Source organism: Triticum aestivum, chromosome 6B (genome assembly GCF_018294505.1).
Source record: "Triticum aestivum cultivar Chinese Spring chromosome 6B, IWGSC CS RefSeq v2.1, whole genome shotgun sequence".
NCBI lineage: Eukaryota > Viridiplantae > Streptophyta > Magnoliopsida > Poales > Poaceae > Triticum > Triticum aestivum.
Window position 1 is genome coordinate 332,076,814 of NC_057810.1, and position 24,253 is coordinate 332,101,066.

The window sequence follows — 24,253 nt, forward strand, 5'->3', positions numbered from 1 at the left end:
CCATAAGCAGGACTTTTTAGCCCTAAAAGTCAAAGAATATCATTCGTCGCTGTTTTTCAGACAAGTTTCTAAACCCATTGGCACTTCCTTTTGAAGGAAATTTGAGAGATTGTGTTGCTTATAGACATTAGCACCCCTGGTAGGACAAACCTACCTTTCTGCAGATGCTCTATGATCCGGGCAATCTCATTGGCCGTAAATTGAAGAAAATCCAGCGGCTATATGCCTTATTCTCCTTGTTTTCGCCGGATGGCATGCTGTAACTCATGCGCGTGAAAGCCAAGAACTAAAGGGCATTCCTGGCATCCGTTAATATATATGTGGAAACGATATCTCCACTATAGAGGACAAGAAATTTTGGGGCAGTCAGGCAAAAAGCGCACGAGAAAATGAAGTACTTTCAAGGACTGCCATAGAATGGACAGATGCTCACTAAGACGGTCATATTTTGTCATTAGGAGTCCGTGTCGGACCCATAAGTACTCGCTGCTCGCGGCGAGCGTGCGAATCCAAAAATATACTCCCCGCTTGCGCCAGGAGGCCCGGAGTACCCTCAAATTCAGCCTTAAGCAGGACTTTTTGGCCCTAAAAGTCAAAGAACATCATTCGTCGCTGTTTTCAGACAAGTTTCTGAACCCATTGGCACTTCCTTTTGAAGGAAATTCGAGGGATTATGTTGCTTATAGACATTAGCCCCCCAGGTAGGGAACGTACCTTTCTGCAGATGCTCTATGATCCGGGCAATCTCATTTGGCCGTAAATTGAAGAAAATCCAGCAGCTATATGCCTTATTTTCCTTGTTTTCGCCGGATGGCATGCTATAACTCATGCGCATGAAAGCCAAGAACAAAAGGGCATTCCTGGCATCAGTCAATATATATGTGGAAACGATATCTCCACTATAGAGGACAAGAAATTTTGGGGCAGTTAGGCAAAACGCGCACGAGAAAATGAAGTACTTTCAAGAACTGCCATAGAATGGACAGATGTTCACTAAAACGGTCATAATTTGTTCACTAGGAGTCCGTGTCGGACCCATAAGTACTCAAACTGCTCGCGGCGAGCATGCAAATCTAAAAAAATACTCCCCGCTTGTGCAAGGAGGCCAGGAGTACCCTCAACTTCAGCCTTAAGTATCACTTTTTGGCCTTGAAAGTCAAAGAACATCATTCATCGCTATTTTTCAGACAGGTTTCTGAACCCATTGGCACTTCCTTTTGATGTAAATTCGAGAGATTATGTTGCTTATAGACATTAGCCCCCTGGTAGGGACAAACGTACCTTTCTGCAGATGCTCTATGATCCGGGCAATCTCATTTGGCCATAAATTGAAGAAAATCCAGCGGCTATATGCCTTATTCTCCTTGTTTTCGCCGGATGGCATGTTGTAACTCATGCGTGTGACAGCCAAGAACAAAAGGGCATTCCTAGCATCTGTCAATATGTATGTGGAAACGACATTTCCACTATAGAGGACAAGAAATTTTGGGGCAGTCAGGCAAAAAGCGCACAAGAAAGTGAAGTACTTTCAAGGACTGCCATAGATTGGACAGATGTTCACTAAAACGGTCATAATTTTGTCATTTGGAGTCCTTGTCGGACCCACAAATACTCAAACTGCTCGCGGCGAGCGCACGAATCCAAAAAAATACTCCCCGCTTGCGCCAGGAGGCACGGAGTACCCTCAAATTCAGCCATAAGCAGGACTTTTTGGCCCTAAAAGTCAAAGAATATCATTCGTCGCGTATTTTCAGACAAGTTTCTAAACCCATTGTGATGAGGACATGACTACCTTGGATATGACCAAAAATATTGCATATATGCATATTTGTCAGGTGATTTCTAGTGCAAACTATTCAATAATCTATTTATGTTATCCAGAACAAAAATACTTCACACACTTTTGTGTTTTGTCTAATTGCAGGTGTATGGGACATTTGTACAATCCATATATGAAGATAAGGAAGAAAGAGATGTTTATTTGCTATCCAAAAAGTTCTCTCACGTCACTTTTGGCCCAAGAGAAGATAGAGTCCAAGTCTCTCACGTTCTGGATTCAGATTCGGACTGCACAGACATATCTGACTCAAAACGCACACAAGTTTTTCATACGGACTCCGAATTGGGTGATTCTTTTTTTGTTGGAAACTAGATTTTGTGCACTTTCCAACCCAATTGAAATCACCTTCAAATTTGTCCGGAGCGTTGAGTTATGGACGAAACAATCTGATGCTGTAGCAGAATCTGAGTCAAACTACAAGTCCAAAGGTGTTACATCACCTCCACTTGGGCCCATTGGCCTTGTACGACCTAGATTTAGTTTTAGGCTGCCTTGGGACGTCCTCCCACCTCCTTGGCCACCACCCCTTGCTCCTATATAAGTAGATCCATCTAGTAGCTTTTGCTTGGGATTTGTTTAGTTAAAAGTTAGCCATTGCAACTTCGTGTACTTCGTTTGTGTCCAACGACCAGACCAAGACCGCTTCCGGATCCCCACCATTATCAATACCTCATATATATTTTAATAGAGGCGAGGGTCCCGATCTTTCGATGAGATGATGGATATCGTTTGGTGGAAGTCGACTTTGACGATCCGACTACGAACGTGCGAGGACGTCGCGCCTTAGCAATCGCTAAACCAACTCCGAGAGGTTATTGACCACGCCGGAGCACGATCAACCTGACCACGAGGGTCTGTTTCCTGCGAGCAAACGAAGAACAAGCAAGAAACTAAGATTGCAATCTGGATATTGCGAATATAAGATGAAAGCTTTATTGATCAAGGTGGGGTTCTGTGACGCCTTTGTCTGGTCGTTGAACACAAACGAAGTACGCGAAGTTGCAGCTATGGCGAACTTTTAATCTAAACAAAACCCAAAGTCTAAACGATGCCCTAAGGGCTGTATATATGGAGGAAGAGGGGGGGAATTTCGTGGCCCTTGGTGGAGGGGTCCGAAATCAACCCTATCTCTTGTTTCCCCACACATACGGACTCTAAAAATAGCCTATACTTATGTATTTCGAAATTACATGGGCCTGGCCCAATAATAAGGTGACGCAGCACCTAAAATAGCCTCGGGACGAAATTTATGAAGTGGCATCTTGTATATTTCGTCCAAGGCTTTATGCACCCATTATGGTGGCTTCAAAGTCCTGAAATCATCACTTGTAACTCCGTTCTTGTTCCCCTTGCGCATGCCATCATCTCCATGCTTGTTCTTGCTCCAATGTTCATCCTTCTCCAAGCTAGGCCCTTCATTTGTAAGCAAAACAAATGTATCCAATTTAGGCAGCATCATATTCTCATGAACATTAGAATCATTACCAAGAAACGAAAGTAGATTCCGATTCGTGTTTCCTTGCTATTGAGAGTTGGCCACAACCCAAAACGGTCACACAAGTGAGGAGTTTTCTTGGCCTCGCTGGATGCTATAGGCGTTTTGTGAGAGATTTCAGCACCATTGTTGCACCTCTCAACGAACTTACAAAGAAGGATGTGCCTTTTCTTTGGGGTACCGCACAGGAAGAAGCCTTCACGGTATTGAAAGATAAGTTGACACATGCTCCTTTACTCCAACTTCCTGATTTTAATAAGACTTTTGAGCTTGAATGTGATGCTAGTGGAATTGGATTAGGAGGTGTGTTATTACAAGATGGTAAAACTGTTGCATACTTTTCTAAAAAATTGAGTGGGCCTAGTCTGAATTATTCTACTTATGATAAAGAATTATATGCTCTTGTTCGGACTTGTTTATGGCCCAAAGAATTTGTTATACATTCTGATCATGAATCTTTGAAACATATTAAAAGTCAAGCTAAACTGAATCGTAGACATGCTAAATGGGTTGAATTCATTGAGACTTTCCCTTATGTCATTAAACACAAGAAGGGAAAAGAAAATGTTATTGCTGATGCATTGTCTCGTCGCTATACTATGCTTTCACAACTTGACTTCAAAATATTTGGTTTGGAGACCATCAAAGATCAATATGTGCATGATGCTGATTTTAAAGATGTAATGCAGAATTGTAAAGAAGGAAGAATGTGGAACAAGTTTGTCGTTAACGATGGATTTGTGTTTCGTGCTAACAAGCTATGCATTCCAGCTAGCTCCGTTCGTCTTTTGTTGTTGCAGGAAGCGCATGGAGGAGGATTAATGGGACATTTTGGCGTGAAGAAGACGGAGGACGTACTTGCTACACATTTCTTTTGGCCAAAGATGAGACGGGATGTTGAGCATTTTATTGCTCGATGCACTACATGTCAAAAAGCTAAGTCACGACTCAATCCTCATGGTTTATATATGCCTTTGCCTGTACCTAGTGTTCCTTGGGAGGATATATCTATGGACTTTGTTTTAGGTTTACCTCGAACAAAGAAGGGGAGGGATAGCATATTTGTTGTCGTGGATAGATTCTCGAAAATGGCACACTTTATACCATGTCATAAAAGCGATGATGCTGTTAATGTTGCTGATTTGTTCTTTCGTGAAATTATTCGCTTGCATGGTGTGCCAAATACTATTGTTTCAGATCGTGATACTAAATTTCTTAGCCACTTTTGGAGATGTTTATGGGCTAAGTTGGGGACTAAACTGCTTTTTAGTACTACTTGTCACCCCCAAACTGATGGACAAACTGAAGTAGTCAATAGAACGTTGTCTACTATGCTTAGGGCTGTTTTGAAGAATAATAAGAAAATGTGGGAGGCATGCTTGCCTCATATTGAATTTGCTTATAATCGTTCATTGCATTCTACTACTAAGATGTGCCCTTTTGAAATTGTGTATGGTTTCCTACCTCGTGCACCTATTGATTTGTTGCCTCTTCCATCTTTGGAGAAGGTTAATTTTGATGCTAAACAACGTGCTGAATTGATTTTAAAAATGCATGAGTTAACTAAGGAAAACATTGAGCGTATGAATGCTAAATATAAACTTGCTGGAGATAAGGGTAGAAAACATGTTGTGTTTGCACCTGGAGATCTTGTTTGGTTACATTTGCGTAAGGATAGATTTCCTGATTTGCGCAAATCAAAGCTAATGCCACGTGCTGATGGTCCCTTTAAGGTGTTAGAGAAAATAAATGATAATGCATATAAACTTGAGCTGCCTGCAGATTTTGGGGTTAGTCCCACTTTTAACATTGCAGATTTGAAGCCTTACTTGGGTGAGGAAGATGAACTTCCGTCGAGGACGACTTCATTTCAAGAAGGGGAGGATGATGAGGACATCAATACAATTGTTACACCCACAGCCCCTGCTGCTATACATACTGGACCAATTACTAGAGCTCGTGCACGCCAACTAAATTACCAGGTACTTTCGTTTCTTGGTAATGATTCTAATGTTCATGAGAATATGATGCTGCCTAAATTGGATACATTTGTTTTGCTTACAAATGAAGGGCCTAGCTTGGAGAAGGATGAACATTGGAGCAAGAACAAGCATGGAGATGATGGCATGCGCAAGGGAAACAAGAACGGAGTTACAAGTGATGATTTCAGGACTTTGAAGCCACCATAATGGGTGCATGAAGCCTTGGACGAAATATAAAAGACGCCACTTCATAAATTTCGTCCCGAGGCTATTTTAGGTGCTGCGTCACCTTATTATTGGGCCAGGCCCATGTAATTTCGAAATACATAAGTATAGGCTATTTTTAGAGTCCGTATGTGTGGGGAAACAAGAGATAGGGTTGATTTCGGACCCCTCCACCAAGGGCCACGAAATTCCCCCCCTCTTCCTCCATATATACAGCCCTTAGGGCATCGTTTAGACTTTGGGTTTTGTTTAGATTAAAAGTTCGCCATAGCTGCAACTTCGCGTACTTCGTTTGTGTTCAACGACCAGACAAAGGCGTCACAGAACCCCACCTTGATCAATAAAGCTTTCATCTTATATTCGCAATATCCAGATTGCAATCTTAGTTTCTTGCTTGTTCTTCGTTTGCTCGCAGGAAACAGACCCTCGTGGTCAGGTTGATCGTGCTCCGGCGTGGTCAATAACCTCTCGAAGTTGGTTTAGCGATTGCTAAGGCGCGACGTCCTCGCACGTTCGTAGTCGAATCGTCAAAGTCGACTTCCACCAAGCGATATCCATCTTCTCATCGAAAGACGGGACACCTCTGCCTCTATCATCTTTGCACACAAAAGCATAGCAAACAGATTTGCTGAAATCTAGCTCATCAATATCAGATTTGGTGGCAAAGAAACATGCACTTTTCAATTTAATTTCAGAAGCAACACTAGATGGTTTATTATTAGGCTTCATTTGTTGCTCAAATTCTTTTGCCACAATCTGATTTTCACTCTTATTCTTCTCCTGTTGTGCTTTATTAGCTCTATTAATATCATCTTTCAAAATGGAATCAGGAGTCATAGGAAGCAAAGTAATATTTTTATCCTTATGAACAAGAGTATAGTGATTGTTTCTACCATGGTGTACAGAATTTTTATCAAATTGCCATGGTCTACCAAGTAATAAGGAACATGCTTGCATAGGTACCACATCACAATCAACATAATCAGCATATGTAGAGATACTAAAATGCACACGAACAGTACGTGTTACCTTAACCTTGCCGCTGTTGTTGAACCATTGGATGTAGTAAGGATGTGGATGTGGTCTTGTGGTGAGAGAAAGCTTCTCCACCATCTCCATGCTAGCCAAATTGTTGCAGCTCCCTCCATCTATTATGACGCGCACAGAACGTTCCTTCACAACTCCCTTGGTATGGAACAAATTGTGCCTCTGATTTTGCTCAGCTTGTGTGACCTGCACACTCAAAACACGTTGAGCAACTAAACATTCATACCTGTCAGCGTCTTCAGGAGCCATGTATTGCGTCTCATGATCAGAATCATCTCCACCATGTTCTTCACGTGTAATAAGAGCCAAAGTCTCCTCATCATAGTCACTAGCGGACTCATATCCACCATCCGCGGTAGCAATCATCACACGCGGAGATTTGCATTCTCTCGCATAATGACCTCCTCCCTTACAACGACGACAAATAATATCACTTGTGTGCCCTGTTGATGCCATGGAAGAAGAAGAACGCTGTGCAGGCCCCGCAGGTGTGCTCTTGGCAGATAATTGTGGTTGTGCCTGTTTTCTTGTATCACGGATGGAGGTGGCACCGGATGGAGGTGCTGGTGCAGTTGAAGTAGAAGATGCACGTGGTGTCCATGATGAAGGTCGGCCTGCAGAAAAGTTAGTTCGCCCCAATGCTTGTCGATCCTGCACTTCACGTTCAGCTTTACAAGCAAGATGGAATAAACGAGTGATATTAGTATACTCCTTATAGTCTAGAATGGTCTGAATCTCTCTATTTAATCCACCTAGAAAACGTGCAAGCATAGCTTCATTCTCCTCAACAATACCACATCTAATCATGCCAGTTTGTAATTCCTGATAATATTCTTCTACAGAATTTTTCCCTTGTCTTAAACGCTGCAATTTTTGAAGCAATTCACGTTGATAATATGGTGGAACCCAACGCGTACGCATAGCAGTTTTCAAAGCCGCCCAAGTAGTTGGAATAGGATATAATCTACAATGTTCAGACCACCATACACATGCAAAACTAGTGAAAGCACAAACAGCAGCAGCAACTCGTCTCTCCTCAGGATATTGTAAACATGTAAATCGTTGTTCAGTTTCTAACTCCCAAGTAAGATATATATCAGGAACATATCTACCCTCAAATGGTGGAATATTCAATTTCAGTTTAGGAATATGGACATCATCTCGTACCTGAGGTGGTGGTGCAGGCCTACCATGACGAATATATACCTGAGGTCGACCTGCTGGTGGTGGTGCTGGTGGCTGCTCGTAGATCTGATTTTGATCAACCTCATCCTCATAATCACCCGCATACTCATCATCCTCCTGGGTACCAGCAGGAGCAGTAGCAGGAGCCAAAGAAGCACCAACAGTAGTAGCAGCGGCACCAGAAGTTTGTCCTGTCTCAATAGGAACACGCTGTGCTCGTCCATACTGATTCGGAAGGGGGCGTAGTTGTTGTTGTTGCAGAGGTGCGACAGGTGCAGCCGGTGGTGGAAGACGCGCAAGCAGTTCATTAAATTTGTTATCGAGCTTTGTTTCGAACGTCTTCTCAAGGCCAGTGATCTTCTCCATGGCCTCTTCAAAATTGTTCAGCACATCTTGTACCTGTTCAGTCATCATTTGCTGAAACTTATCATGAAGCTCCTTGTTCGATAAGTTCTCCCAGTCAATCTCGTCGGCTTGTGATCCTGGCATGGTTAGCAGCAATAGAAACACACAAGAATATGATCCTACAGACTACTAAGAAGTGGTGGTGGTGTATCACAAATCCGTCAAGCAAATCTCAAATTCTTACCAGTTCTTACCCAGCAGCAGGCGGTGATCGGCAACCGTTGTAGTCAAAAACTCTCAAAGCTTGGATAGAGCGATTACCAGGGAGAGTCAAACACACGACGTAGATGTATGTGGAGCTGGGAAGGCTTATAGTATGGTAGCAAAAAGGGTCAGCAATTGATAGAGGCGGAGGTGTCCCGTCTTTCGATGAGATGATGGATTTCGCTTTGGTGGAAGTCGACTTTGACGATTCGACTACGAACGTGCGAGGACGTCGCGCCTTAGCAATCGCTAAACCAACTCCGAGAGGTTATTGACCACGCCGGAGCACGATCAACCTGACCACGAGGGTCTGTTTCCTGCGAGCAAACGAAGAACAAGCAAGAAACTGAGATTGCAATCTGGATATTGCGAATATAAGATGAAAGCTTTATTGATCAAGGTGGGGTTCTGTGACGCCTTTGTCTGGTCGTTGAACACAAACGAAGTACGCGAAGTTGCAGCTATGGCGAACTTTTAATCTAAACAAAACCCAAAGTCTAAACGATGCCCTAAGGGCTGTATATATGGAGGAAGAGTGGGGGAATTTCGTGGCCCTTGGTGGAGGGGTCCGAAATCAACCCTATCTCTTGTTTCCCCACACATACGGACTCTAAAAATAGCCTATACTTATGTATTTCGAAATTACATGGGCCTGGCCCAATAATAAGGTGACGCAGCACCTAAAATAGCCTCGGGACGAAATTTATGAAGTGGCGTCTTGTATATTTCGTCCAAGGCTTCATGCACCCATTATGGTGGCTTCAAAGTCCTGAAATCATCACTTGTAACTCCGTTCTTGTTTCCCTTGCGCATGCCATCATCTCCATGCTTGTTCTTGCTCCAATGTTCATCCTTCTCCAAGCTAGGCCCTTCATTTGTAAGCAAAACAAATGTATCCAATTTAGGCAGCATCATATTCTCATGAACATTAGAATCATTACCAAGAAACGAAAGTACCTGGTAATTTAGTTGGCGTGCACGAGCTCTAGTAATTGGTCCAGTATGTATAGCAGCAGGGACTGTGGGTGTAACAATTGTATTGATGTCCTCATCAAATCAACACACATACGTGATGTACCATCCTTTTTCGGCACTAGAATAATAGGAACAGCACAAGGACTAAGGGATTCGCGTATATAACCTTTGTCGAGAAGCTCTTGTACTTGACGCATAATCTCCTTCGTCTCCTCTGGATTGGTACGGTATGGTGCACGGTTTGGCAGTGAAGCACCGGGAATTAAGTCAATCTGATGCTCAATCCCTCGAATAGGCGGTAATCCCGGTGGCACGTCTTGTGGAAAAACGTCAGCGAACTCCTGCAAAATGTTAGTGACAGCTGGAGGCAAAGAGGAAGGCACGTCCTCGAATGAAAATAATGCCTCTTTGCACACAAAAGCATAGCAAACAGATTTGCTGAAATCTAGCTCATCAATATCAGATTTGGTGGCAAATAAACATGCACTTTTCAATTTAATTTCAGAAGCAACACTAGATGGTTTATTATTAGGCTTCATTTGTTGCTCAAATTCTTTTGCCACAATCTGATTTTCACTCTTATTCTTCTCCTGTTGTGCTTTATTAGCTCTATTAATATCATCTTTCAAAATGGAATCAGGAGTCATAGGAAGCAAAGTAATATTTTTATCCTTATGAACAAGAGTATAGTGATTGTTTCTACCATGGTGTACAGAATTTTTATCAAATTGCCATGGTCTACCAAGTAATAAGGAACATGCTTGCATAGGTACCACATCACAATCAACATAATCAGCATATGTAGTGATAGAGGCAAAGGTGTCCCGTCTTTCGATGAGATGGTGGATTTCGCTTTGGTGGAAGTCAACTTTGTCGATCCGACTACGAACGTGCGAGGACGTCGCGCCTTAGCAATCGCTAAACCAACTCCGAGAGGTTATTGACCACGCCGGAGCACGATCAACCTGACCACGAAGGTCTGTTTCCTGCGAGCAAACGAAGAACAAGCAAGAAACTAAGATTGCAATCTGGATATTGCGAATATAAGATGAAAGCTTTATTGATCAAGGTGGGGTTCTGTGACGCCTTTGTCTGGTCGTTGAACACAAACGAAGTACGCGAAGTTGCAGCTATGGCGAACTTTTAATCTAAACAAAACCCAAAGTCTAAACGATGCCCTAAGGGCTGTATATATGGAGGAAGAGGGGGGGAATTTCGTGGCCCTTGGTGGAGGGGTCCGAAATCAACCCTATCTCTTGTTTCCCCACACATACGGACTCTAAAAATAGCCTATACTTATGTATTTCGAAATTACATGGGCCTGGCCCAATAATAAGGTGACGCAGCACCTAAAATAGCCTCGGGACGAAATTTATGAAGTGGCGTCTTTTATATTTCGTCCAAGGCTTCATGCACCCATTATGGTGGCTTCAAAGTCCTGAAATCATCACTTGTAACTCCGTTCTTGTTTCCCTTGCGCATGCCATCATCTCCATGCTTGTTCTTGCTCCAATGTTCATCCTTCTCCAAGCTAGGCCCTTCATTTGTAAGCAAAACAAATGTATCCAATTTAGGCAGCATCATATTCTCATGAACATTAGAATCATTACCAAGAAACGAAAGTACCTGGTAATTTAGTTGGCGTGCACGAGCTCTAGTAATTGGTCCAGTATGTATAGCAGCAGGGGCTGTGGGTGTAACAATTGTATTGATGTCCTCATCATCCTCCCCTTCTTGAAATGAAGTCGTCCTCGACGGAAGTTCATCTTCCTCACCCAAATAAGGCTTCAAATCTGCAATGTTAAAAGTGGGACTAACCCCAAAATATGCAGGCAGCTCAAGTTTATATGCATTATCATTTATTTTCTCTAACACCTTAAAGGGACCAGCAGCACGTGGCATTAACTTTGATTTGCGCAAATCAGGAAATCTATCCTTACGCAAATGTAACCAAACAAGATCTCCAGGTGCAAACACAACATGTTTTCTACCCTTATCTCCAGCAAGTTTATATTTAGCATTCATGCGCTCAATGTTTTCCTTAGTTAACTCATGCATTTTTAAAATCAATTCAGCACGTTGTTTAGCATCAAAATGAACCTTCTCCGAAGATGGAAGAGGCAACAAATCAATAGGTGCACGAGGTAGGAAACCATACACAACTTCAAAAGGGCACATCTTAGTAGTAGAATGCAATGAACGATTATAAGCAAATTCAATATGAGGCAAGCATTCCTCCCACATTTTCTTATTATTCTTCAAAACAGCCCTAAGCATAGTAGACAACGTTCTATTGACTACTTCAGTTTGTCCATCAGTTTGGGGGTGACAAGTAGTACTAAAAAGCAGTTTAGTCCCCAACTTAGCCCATAAACATCTCCAAAAGTGGCTAAGAAATTTAGTATCACGATCTGAAACAATAGTATTTGGCACACCATGCAAGCGAATAATTTCACGAAAGAACAAATCAGCAACATTAACAGCATCATCGCTTTTATGACATGGTATAAAGTGTGCCATTTTCGAGAATCTATCCACGACAACAAATATGCTATCTGATAGAGGCAAAGGTGTCCCGTCTGTCGATGAGATGGTGGATTTCGCTTTGGTGGAAGTCGACTTTGGCGATCCGACTACGAACGTGCGAGGACGTCGCGCCTTAGCAATCGCTAAACCAACTCCGAGAGGTTATTGACCACGCCGGAGCACGATCAACCTGACCACGAGGGTCTGTTTCCTGCGAGCAAACGAAGAACAAGCAAGAAACTAAGATTGCAATCTGGATATTGCGAATATAAGATGAAAGCTTTATTGATCAAGGTGGGGTTCTGTGACGCCTTTGTCTGGTCGTTGAACACAAACGAAGTACGTGAAGTTGCAGCTATGGCGAACTTTTAATCTAAACAAAACCCAAAGTCTAAACGATGCCCTAAGGGCTGTATATATGGAGGAAGAGGGGGGGAATTTCGTGGCCCTTGGTGGAGGGGTCCGAAATCAACCCTATCTCTTGTTTCCCCACACATACGGACTCTAAAAATAGCCTATACTTATGTATTTCGAAATTACATGGGCCTGGCCCAATAATAAGGTGACGCAGCACCTAAAATAGCCTCGGGACGAAATTTATGAAGTGGCGTCTTGTATATTTCGTCCAAGGCTTGATGCACCCATTATGGTGGCTTCAAAGTCCTGAAATCATCACTTGTAACTCCGTTCTTGTTTCCCTTGCGCATGCCATCATCTCCATGCTTGTTCTTGCTCCAATGTTCATCCTTCTCCAAGCTAGGCCCTTCATTTGTAAGCAAAACAAATGTATCCAATTTAGGCAGCAGCATATTCTCATGAACATTAGAATCATTACCAAGAAACGAAAGTACCTGGTAATTTAGTTGGCGTGCACGAGCTCTAGTAATTGGTCCAGTATGTATAGCAGCAGGGGCTGTGGGTGTAACAATTGTATTGATGTCCTCATCATATTTGCAATATTCAGATTGCTTTATCATATTCTTGCTCGTTCTTCGATTGCTTGCAGGAATAGACCTTCGCGGTCAGGCTGACCGTGCTTCCGGCATCGTCAGTAATCTCAGGAGATTGGTTTAGCGATTGCTAAGGCGCAACGTCGTGCACGTTTGTAGTCGGATCGTCAAAGTCGTCTCCACCAAATCGATAGTTATCATCTCATTGAAAGATCGGGACACCCTCGCCTCTATCTAGTGGTATCAGTTTTCAGGTTGCTCGGTGAGAATTTCCAGTTTTCCTAGATTAGATTTATTTTCTTACCTATTGTCCAAGAAAAAGCCACACAAAAAAAAGTTAGATTTATTCATCCTTTATCCAAGCCAGTCTGAGCCTTTGCAATTTTCTATTCATTGTTTGCATAGTTGAATTATCGGTTGCATCGTCGTGTAAGTTGCTGGTCTTAGCGTCTAGTTCCTTTAGAGTTTCGAGTTCTGTTCACATTAGTCACGCCGCCGCTGCATCATTATCCCTTCCGCTGTCCACCATCCCATCTATTAATTTCCACCACGTGCTACGCACTGTTCATTGTCATAATCATAGTTGAGGTCATTCACATCTTCGCCTGATCCAATCTGCATCTTATCTAGTTTGTCTTGAAAAAAAAAGATAGAGAAAAAAAAGAGAAAAAAGGAAAAAAAAAAGAAAAAGAGAGAGAAGAAAAAGAAAAAAAAAGTGTGAGAAAAAAAAAGAGAGAAGAAAAAAAATTGGATCTATCTAGAATCAATCTCGTACCTGAATTCGGATTGGAATCTGTTTTGCACACTGTTCAGTAAAACAGGTGTATCTTCCTCATACGAAGTCCGTTTTGGCTCCGTGAGTACTCAAATTGAAGCTAGCGACGAGCCTCATCTAAATAGTTGCAGAAGCTAGTTCAATATTTGACACCTCAAAATCAGCTTCTAAATAGGTCTTTTTGCCCTCCGAAGTTCATGAACACAGCTTGTTCCAATTTTTCAGGCCAGTTTTAGAATTCTTTGACTCCTCATATCAACTCGGAATTGAGTGATTCTTTTTGCATTGGAAAGCTTGAGTTAATAGCATTCTTTAAAAGAATTTATCAGAAAATTGTCTCAAACTTTTCAAGAGGAAAGTTGGAGAGAGAGTTGTTATATATCCTGCTTGGCAGTTGTTTTTCATCATTATCTTCACTACCGTTGTGATCTTCACTTATATCTTGCTGTCAAGAGCTACTTAGTATCCTTCATTGATGCTAGTTGTGCTACGCCGTGACCTCATTAGTGTTCTAGGCTCGCGTCTCTAGTACGGTCTAGCCTAGGACCAGCACAGTACCGTCGTTGAGCGTTTATTCAACATTGCATCTTTGAATTGATTATTGCTAATCTTTTGCTACCATATATAGCCAACCCAGCTCCACATATTTCTACACCGTGTATACGTACGCTCCCCTAGCAATCGCTTTACTCAATATTCGGAGTTACTTGACACCGCTGGTTGCCGATCACCGCCTGCTGCATGGTAAGAACTTGTAAGACATTGATATTTGCTTTACTGTGAGCGTTTTAGCACCACATCCTAGTAGTTATAGGAACATTATTTTTGGGTTTTGTTTCTTGTTCTACTAATCATGACAGGATCCAGAGTCAATTCATGGGCTTTGTCGATCGCGGGAGACGTGCCACCACCTTTGCAAATACCACAACCGTCACGAGAGGTGCACAAACATCCAAATGCACATGATCAGGTTAATGTAGCTATACCACCATTTAATGGCCGTTTTAAACCTGCTTTATATATTGAATGGGAGTTCGACATAAAAAATATATTTGCTTCCCATAATTTCAATGAACATAAAAAGGTTAAGGTTGCGGTTGGTTCTTTCACTGGTTATGCTTTGGTTTGGTGGAGTGAATATTGTCGGTTACACCCTGATTATATACCTATTACTTGGGATGATTTGAAACTTGCCATGCGACATACTTTCGTCCCTGCTTATTATACTCGTGACATGATTAAGAAGTTGCAACACTTAAAACAAGGTAGTGAAACTGTAACAAAATATTATGATGATTTACAAACTACCTTGTTGCATTCCTCTTTAGAAGAAAGTGAAGATGATTTTATGGATAGATTTTGGAGAGGATTAAACCGTGATATTCAAGAGATACTAATTCATGAAGAGTGTTATCCTATGGACCATTTGTTTCATCTTGCTTGCAAAGCTGAACAGGAAATAAAACAACGTGTTGGCCACGAGGAGAACAAGCGCACGGTGCACATTCCAAGAGTTGATATGATTGTTCCTTCAACTACTAGGCATACTATGACAACCACATCCGTTGTTGTCAAGACTACATCACCTCCACCATGTGACACATCGCCCCCGAGAGTGGCTACATCATTTGAGTTGATCATAAGAGGTAATGACAAAGGTACTGATCTTCCATCTCTACATGAGAATGATGAATGCCTTGTTAATTTGAATGCATCATCTGATGAGCTACCCACTACTTTGATCACACCACCTATTTTAGAGGACTACGTTGATAATTTGACTTTGCCATGTGATCAAACAACTGAAATACCAACAATTTTGAGTGCACCCATTGAATTAACTATTGATGCAAAAGAACCAATGTTTAATCATTTTGATATGACCTCTAATCTTGGTGATGATTCTGTGTTGAATGACTTATTGCATGTTTGCTTATTTAAGCATTTTGTAGCATGTAAATTTGATGCAAGTAAGGTTTATTCACCAATGTTGGGATGGTTTAATGATGAACATTGTCAATCTTTCGAAATGAATAAGAGCTTCACTTATATGTGCAAACTGAGTTGCAATATTTTCATGCCTTCTACTTCTTGTGCTAATTTTTTGGCTTTAGATTTTATGAACTATGCAAGTTACTCATCTATTCATGTGTCATATATGCAAAAATCAAGGGAAGTAAAAATGGATGACATATACATATACAACATGTACACCTTGTCTCTTTTGTTAGCCACATTTCAGATTAAGCAACGTCGAGGACGGCTTTATTTTCAAGAAGGGGAGGATGATGAGGACATGACTACCTTGGATATGACCAAAAATATTGCATATATGCATATTTGTCAGGTGATTTCTAGTGCAAACTATTCAATAATCTATTTATGTTATGCAGAACAAAAATACTTCACACACTTTTGTGTTTTGTCTAATTGCAGGTGTATGGGACATTTGTACAATCCACATATGAAGATAAGGAAGAAAGAGATGTTTATTTGCTGTCCAAAAAGTTCTCTCACGTCACTTTTGGCCCAAGAGAAGATAGAGTCCAAGTCTCTCACGTTCTGGATTCAGATTCGGACTGCACAGACATACCTGACTCAAAACACACACAAGTTTTTCATACGGACTCTGAATTGGGTGATTCTTTTTTTGTTGGAAACTAGATTTTGTGCACTTTCCAACCCAATTGAAATCACCTTCAAATTCGTCCGGAGCGTTGAGTTGTGGACGAAACAATCTGATGCTATAGCAGAATCCGAGTCAAACTACAAGTCCAAAGGTGTTACATCACCTCCACTTGGGCCCATTGGCCTTGTACGACCTAGATTTAGTTTTAGGCTGCCTTGGGACGTCCTCCCACCTCCTTGGCCACCACCCCTTGCTCCTATATAAGTAGATCCATCTAGTAGCTTTTGCTTGGGATTTGTTTAGTTAAAAGTTAGCCATTGCAACTTCGTGTACTTCGTTTGTGTCCAACGACCAGACCAAGACCGCTTCCGGATCCCCACCATTATCAATACCTCATATATATTTGCAATATTCAGATTGCTTTATCATATTCTTGCTCGTTCTTCGATTGCTTGCAGGAATAGACCTTTGTGGTCAGGCTGACCGTGCTTCCGGCATCGTAAGTAACCTCAGGAGATTGGTTTAGCGATTGCTAAGGTGCAACGTCGTGCACGTTTGTAGTCGGATCGTCAAAGTCGTCTCCACCAAATCGATACTTATCATCTCATCGAAAGATCGGGACACCCTCGCCTCTATCACATTGGCACTTCCTTTTGAAGGAAATTTGAGAGATTGTGTTGCTTATAGACATTAGCACCCCTGGTAGGACAAACCTACCTTTCTGCAGATGCTCTATGATCCGGGCAATCTCATTGGCCGTAAATTGAAGAAAATCCAGCGGCTATATGCCTTATTCTCCTTGTTTTCACCGGATGGCATGCTGTAACTCATGCGCGTGAAAGCCAAGAACTAAAAGGCATTCCTGGCATCCGTTAATATATATGTGGAAACGATATCTCCACTATAGAGGACAAGAAATTTTGGGGCAGTCAGGCAAAAAGCGCACGAGAAAATGAAGTACTTTCAAGGACTGCCATAGAATGGACAGATGCTCACTAAGACGGTCATATTTTGTCATTAGGAGTCCGTGTCGGACCCATAAGTACTCGCTGCTCGCGGCGAGCGTGCGAATCCAAAAATATACTCCCCGCTTGCGCCAGGAGGCCCGGAGTACCCTCAAATTCAGCCTTAAGCAGGACTTTTTGGCCCTAAAAGTCAAAGAACATCATTCGTCGCTTTTTTCAGACAAGTTTCTGAACCCATTGGCACTTCCTTTTGAAGGAAATTCGAGGGATTATGTTGCTTATAGACATTAGCCCCCCAGGTAGGGACAAACGTACCTTTCTGCAGATGCTCTATGATCCGGGCAATCTCATTTGGCCGTAAATTGAAGAAAATCCAGCAGCTATATGCCTTATTTTCCTTGTTTTCGCCGGATGGCATGCTATAACTCATGCGCATGAAAGCCAAGAACAAAAGGGCATTCCTGGCATCAGTCAATATATATGTGGAAACGATATCTCCACTATAGAGGACAAGTAATTTTGGGGCAGTCAGGCAAAACGCGCACGAGAAAATGAAGTACTTTCAAGAACTGCCATAGAATGGACAGATGTTCACTAAAACGGTCATAATTTGTTCACTAGGAGTCCGTGTCGGACCCATAAGTACTCAAACTGCTCGCGGCGAGCATGCGAATCTAAAAAAATACTCCCCGCTTGTGCAAGGAGGCCAGGAGTACCCTCAACTTCAGCCTTAAGTAGGACTTTTTGGCCCTGAAAGTCAAAGAACATCATTCGTCGCTATTTTTCAGACAGGTTTCTGAACCCATTGGCACTTCCTTTTGATGTAAATTCGAGAGATTATGTTGCTTATAGACATTAGCCCCCTGGTAGGGACAAACGTACCTTTCTGCAGATGCTCTATGATCCGGGCAATCTAATTTGGCCATAAATTGAAGAAAATCCAGCGGCTATATGCCTTATTCTCCTTGTTTTCGCCGGATGGCATGTTGTAACTCATGCGTGTGACAGCCAAGAACAAAAGGGCATTCCTAGCATCGGTCAATATATATGTGGAAACGACATTTCCACTATAGAGAACAAGAAATTTTGGGGCAGTCAGGCAAAAAGCGCACGAGAAAATGAAGTACTTTCAAGGACTGCCATAGATTGGACATATGTTCACTAAAACGGTCATAATTTTGTCATTCGGAGTCCTTGTCGGACCCATAAATACTCAAACTGCTCACGGCGAGCGCACGAATCCAAAAAAATACTCCCCGCTTGCGCCAGGAGGCACGGAGTACCCTCAAATTCAGCCATAAGCAGGACTTTTTGGCCCTAAAAGTCAAAGAACATCATTCGTCGCTGTTTTTCAGACAAGTTTCTAAACCCATTGGCACTTCCTTTTAAAGGAAATTCGAGAGATTATGTTGCTTATAGATATTAGCACCCCTGGTAGGGACAAACGTACCTTTCCGCAGATGCTCTATGATCCGGGCAATCTCATTTGGCCGTAAATTGAAGAAAATCCAGCGGCTATATGCCTTATTCTCCTTGTTTTCGCCGGATGGCATGCTGTAACTCATGCGTGTGAAAGCCATGAACTAAAGGGCATTCCTGGCATCGGTCAATATATATGTGGAAACGATATCTCCACTATAGAGGACAAGAAATTTTGGGGCAGTCAGGCAAAAAGCGCATGAGAAAATGAAGTACTTTCAAGGACTGCCATAGAATGGACAGATGCTCACTAAGACGGTCATATTTTGTCATTAGGAGTCCGTGTCGGACCCATAAGTACTCGCTGCTCGCGGCGAGCGTGCGAATCCAAAAATATACTCCCCGCTTGCGCCAGGAGGCCCGGAGTACCCTCAAATTCAGCCTTAAGCAGGACTTTTTGGCCCTAAAAGTCAAAGAACATCATTCGTCGCTTTTTTCAGACAAGTTTCTGAACCCATTGGCACTTCCTTTTGAAGGAAATTCGAGGGATTATGTTGCTTATAGACATTAGCCCCCCAGGTAGGGACAAACGTACCTTTCTGCAGATGCTCTATGATCCGGGCAATCTCATTTGGTCGTAAATTGAAGAAAATCCAGCAGCTATATGCCTTATTTTCCTTGTTTTCGCCGGATGGCATGCTATAACTCATGCGCATGAAAGCCAAGAACAAAAGGGCATTCCTGGCATCAGTCAATATATATGTGGAAACGATATCTCCACTATAGAGGACAAGTAATTTTGGGGCAGTCAGGCAAAACGCGCACGAGAAAATGAAGTACTTTCAAGAACTGCCATAGAATGGACAGATGTTCACTAAAACGGTCATAATTTGTTCACTAGGAGTCCGTGTCGGACCCATAAGTACTCAAACTGCTCGCGGCGAGCATGCGAATCTAAAAAAATACTCCCCGCTTGTGCAAGGAGGCCAGGAGTACCCTCAACTTCAGCCTTAAGTAGGACTTTTTGGCCCTGAAAGTCAAAGAACATCATTCGTCGCTATTTTTCAGACAGGTTTCTGAACCCATTGGCACTTCCTTTTGATGTAAATTCGAGAGATTATGTTGCTTATAGACATTAGCCCCCTGGTAGGGACAAACGTACCTTTCTGCAGATGCTCTATGATCCGGGCAATCTAATTTGGCCATAAATTGAAGAAAATCCAGCGGCTATATGCCTTATTCTCCTTGTTTTCGCCGGATGGCATGTTGTAACTCATGCGTGTGACAGCCAAGAACAAAAGGGCATTCCTAGCATCGGTCAATATATATGTGGAAACGACATTTCCACTATAGAGAACAAGAAATTTTGGGGCAGTCAGGCAAAAAGCGCACGAGAAAATGAAGTACTTTCAAGGACTGCCATAGATTGGACATATGTTCACTAAAACGGTCATAATTTTGTCATTCGGAGTCCTTGTCGGACCCATAAATACTCAAACTGCTCACGGCGAGCGCACGAATCCAAAAAAATACTCCCCGCTTGCGCCAGGAGGCACGGAGTACCCTCAAATTCAGCCATAAGCAGGACTTTTTGGCCCTAAAAGTCAAAGAACATCATTCGTCGCTGTTTTTCAGACAAGTTTCTAAACCCATTGGCACTTCCTTTTAAAGGAAATTCGAGAGATTATGTTGCTTATAGATATTAGCACCCCTGGTAGGGACAAACGTACCTTTCCGCAGATGCTCTATGATCCGGGCAATCTCATTTGGCCGTAAATTGAAGAAAATCCAGCGGCTATATGCCTTATTCTCCTTGTTTTCGCCGGATGGCATGCTGTAACTCATGCGTGTGAAAGCCATGAACTAAAGGGCATTCCTGGCATCGGTCAATATATATGTGGAAACGATATCTCCACTATAGAGGACAAGAAATTTTGGGGCAGTCAGGCAAAAAGCGCATGAGAAAATGAAGTACTTTCAAGGACTGCCATAGAATGGACAGATGCTCACTAAGACGGTCATATTTTGTCATTAGGAGTCCGTGTCGGACCCATAAGTACTCGCTGCTCGCGGCGAGCGTGCGAATCCAAAAATATACTCCCCGCTTGCGCCAGGAGGCCCGGAGTACCCTCAAATTCAGCCTTAAGCAGGACTTTTTGGCCCTAAAAGTCAAAGAACAGCATTCGTCGTTGATTTTCAGACAAGTTTCTGAACCCATTGGCACTTCCTTTTGAAGGAAATTCGAGGGATTATGTTGCTTATAGACATTAGCCCCCCAGGTAGGGACAAACGTACCTTGCTGCAGATGCTCTATGATCCGGGCAACTCATTTAGCCGTAAATTGGAGAAAATCCAGCAGCTATATGCCTTATTTTCCTTGTTTTCGCCGGATGGCATGCTGGAACTCATGCGCATGAAAGCCAAGAACAGAAGGGCATTCCTGGCATCAGTCAATATATATGTGGAAACGATATCTCCACTATAGAGGACAAGAAATTTTGGGGCAGTCAGGCACAACGCGCACGAGAAAATAAAGTACTTTCAAGGACTGTGATGAGGACATGACTACCTTGGATATGACCAAAAGTATTGCATATATGCATATTTGTCAGGTGATTTCTAGTGCAAACTATTCAATAATCTATTTATGTTATCCAGAACAAAAATACTTCACACGCTTTTGTGTTTTATCTAATTGCAGGTGTATGGGACATTTGTACAATCCACATATGAAGATAAGGAAGAAAGAGATGTTTATTTGCTGTCCAAAAAGTTCTCTCACGTCTCTTTTGGCCCAAGAGAAGATAGAGTCCAAGTCTCTCACGTTCTGGATTCAGATTCGGACTGCACAGACATACCTGACTCAAAACGCACACAAATTTTTCATACGGACTCCTAATTGGGTGATTCTTTTTTTGTTGGAAACTAGATTTCGTGCACTTTCCAACCCAATTGGAATCACCTTCAAATTCGTCAGGAGCGTTGAGTTGTGGACGAAACAATCTGATGCTGCAGCAGAATCCGAGTCAAACTACAAGTCCAAAGGTGTTACATCACCTCCACTTGGGCCCATTGGCCTTGTACGACCTAGATTTAGTTTTAGGCTGCCTTGGGACGTCCTCCCACCTCCTTGGCCGCCACCCCTTGCTCCTATATAAGTAGATCCATCTAGTAGCTTTTCCTTGGGATTTATTTAGTTAAAAGTTAGCCACTGCAACTTCGTGTACTTCGTTTGTGTCCAACGACCAGACCAAGACCGCTTACGGATCCCCACCATTATCAATACCTCATATATATTTGCAATATTCAGATTGCTTTATCATATTCTTGCTCGTTCTTCGATTGCTTGCAGGAATAGACCTTCGTGGTCAGGTTGACCGTGCTTCCGGCATCGTCAGTAACCTCAGGAGATTGGTTTAGCGATTGCTAAGGCGCAACGTCGTGCACGTTTGTAGTCGGATCGTCAAAGTCGTCTCCACCAAATCGATAGTTATCATCTCATCGAAAGATCGGGACACCCTCGCCTCTATCAAGTGGTATCAGTTTTTAGGTTGCTCGGTGAGAATTTCCAGTTTTTCCTAGATTAGATTTATTTTCTTACCTATTGTCCAAGAAAAAGCCACAAAACAAAAGTTAGATCTATTCATCCTTTGTCCTAGCCAGACTGAGCCTTTGCAATTTTCTTTTCATTGTTTGCATTATTGAATTATCGGTTGCATCGCCGTGTCGAGTTGCTGGTCTTAGTGTCTAGTTCCTTTAGAGTTTCGAGTTCTGTTCACATTAGTCACGCAGCCGCTGCCTCATTATCCCATCCGCTGTCCACCATCCCATCCACCAATTTCCACCATGTGCTACGCACTATTTATTGTCATAATCATAGTTGAGGTCACTCACATCTTCGCCTGATCGAATCTGTATCTTATCTAGTTTGTCTTGGAAAGAGGGAGAAAAAGAAGATAAAGAAAAAAAAAGAGAGAAAAAATGAAAGAAAAAAAAGAAAAAGAGGGAGAAGAAAAAGAAAAAAAAGGCGTGAGAAAAAAAAAGAGAGAAGAAAAAAAATTGGATCTATCTAGAATCAATCTTGTACCTGAATTTGGATTGGAATCTGTTTTGCGCACTGTTCAGTAAAACAGGTGTATCTTCCTCATACGAAGTCAGTTTTGGCTCCGTGAGTACTCAAATTGAAGATAGCGACGAGCCGCATCTAAATAGTTGCAGAAGCTAGTTCAATATTTGACACCTCAAAATCGGCTTCTAAATAGGTCTTTTTGCCCTCCGAGAGTGGCTACGAAGGTCTATTCCTGCAAGCAATCGAAGAACGAGCAAGAATATGATAAAGCAATCTGAATATTGCAAATATATATGAGGTATTGATAATGGTGGGGATCCGTAAGCGGTCTTGGTCTGGTCGTTGGACACAAACGAAGTACACGAAGTTGCAGTGGCTAACTTTTAACTAAACAAATCCCAAGGAAAAACTACTAGATGGATCTACTTATATAGGAGCAAGGGGTGGCGGCCAAGGAGGTGGGAGGACGTCCCAAGGCAGCCTAAAACTAAATCTAGGTCGTACAAGGCCAATGGGCCCAAGTGGAGGTGATGTAACACCTTTGGACTTGTAGTTTGACTCGGATTCTGCTGCAGCATCAGATTGTTTCGTCCACAACTCAACGCTCCGGACGAATTTGAAGGTGATTCCAATTGGGTTGGAAAGTGCACGAAATCTAGTTTCCAACAAAAAAAGAATCACCCAATTCGGAGTCCGTATGAAAAACTTGTGTGCGTTTTGAGTCAGGTATGTCTGTGCAGTCCGAATCTGAATCCAGAACGTGAGAGACTTGGACTCAATCTTCTCTTGGGCCAAAAGTGACGTGAGAGAACTTTTTGGACAGCAAATAAACATCTCTTCCTTCCTTATCTTCATATGTGGATTGTACAAATGTCCCATACACCTGCAATTAGACATAACACAAAAGTGTGTGAAGTATTTTTGTTCTGGATAACATAAATAGATTATTGAATAGTTTGCACTAGAAATCACCTGACAAATATGCATATATGCAATATTTTTGGTCATATCCAAGATAATCATGTCCTCATCAGTTTACCTCGAACAAAGAAGGGGAGGGATAGCATATTTGTTGTCGTGGATAGATTCTCGAAAATGGCACACTTTATACCATGTCATAAAAGCGATGATGTTGTTAATGTTGCTGATTTGTTCTTTCGTGAAATTATTCGCTTGCATGGTGTGCCAAATACTATTGTTTCAGATCGTGATACTTGCGCAAGGAGGCTCGGAGTACCCTCAGCCTCATTCGTCGCTATTTTTCAAACAGGTTTCTGAACCCATTAGCACTTCCTTTTGATGTAAATTCGAGAGATTATGTTGCTCATAGACATTAGCCCCCTGGTAGGGACAAACATACCTTTCTGCAGATGCTCTATGATCCGGGCAATCTCATTTGGCCATAAATTGAAGAAAATCCAGCGGCTATATACCTTATTCTCCTTGTTTTCGCCGGATGGCATGTTGTAACTCATGCGTGTGATAGCCAAGAACAAAAGGGCATTCCTGGCATCGGTCAATATATATGTGGAAACAATATCTCCACTATAAAGGACAAGAAA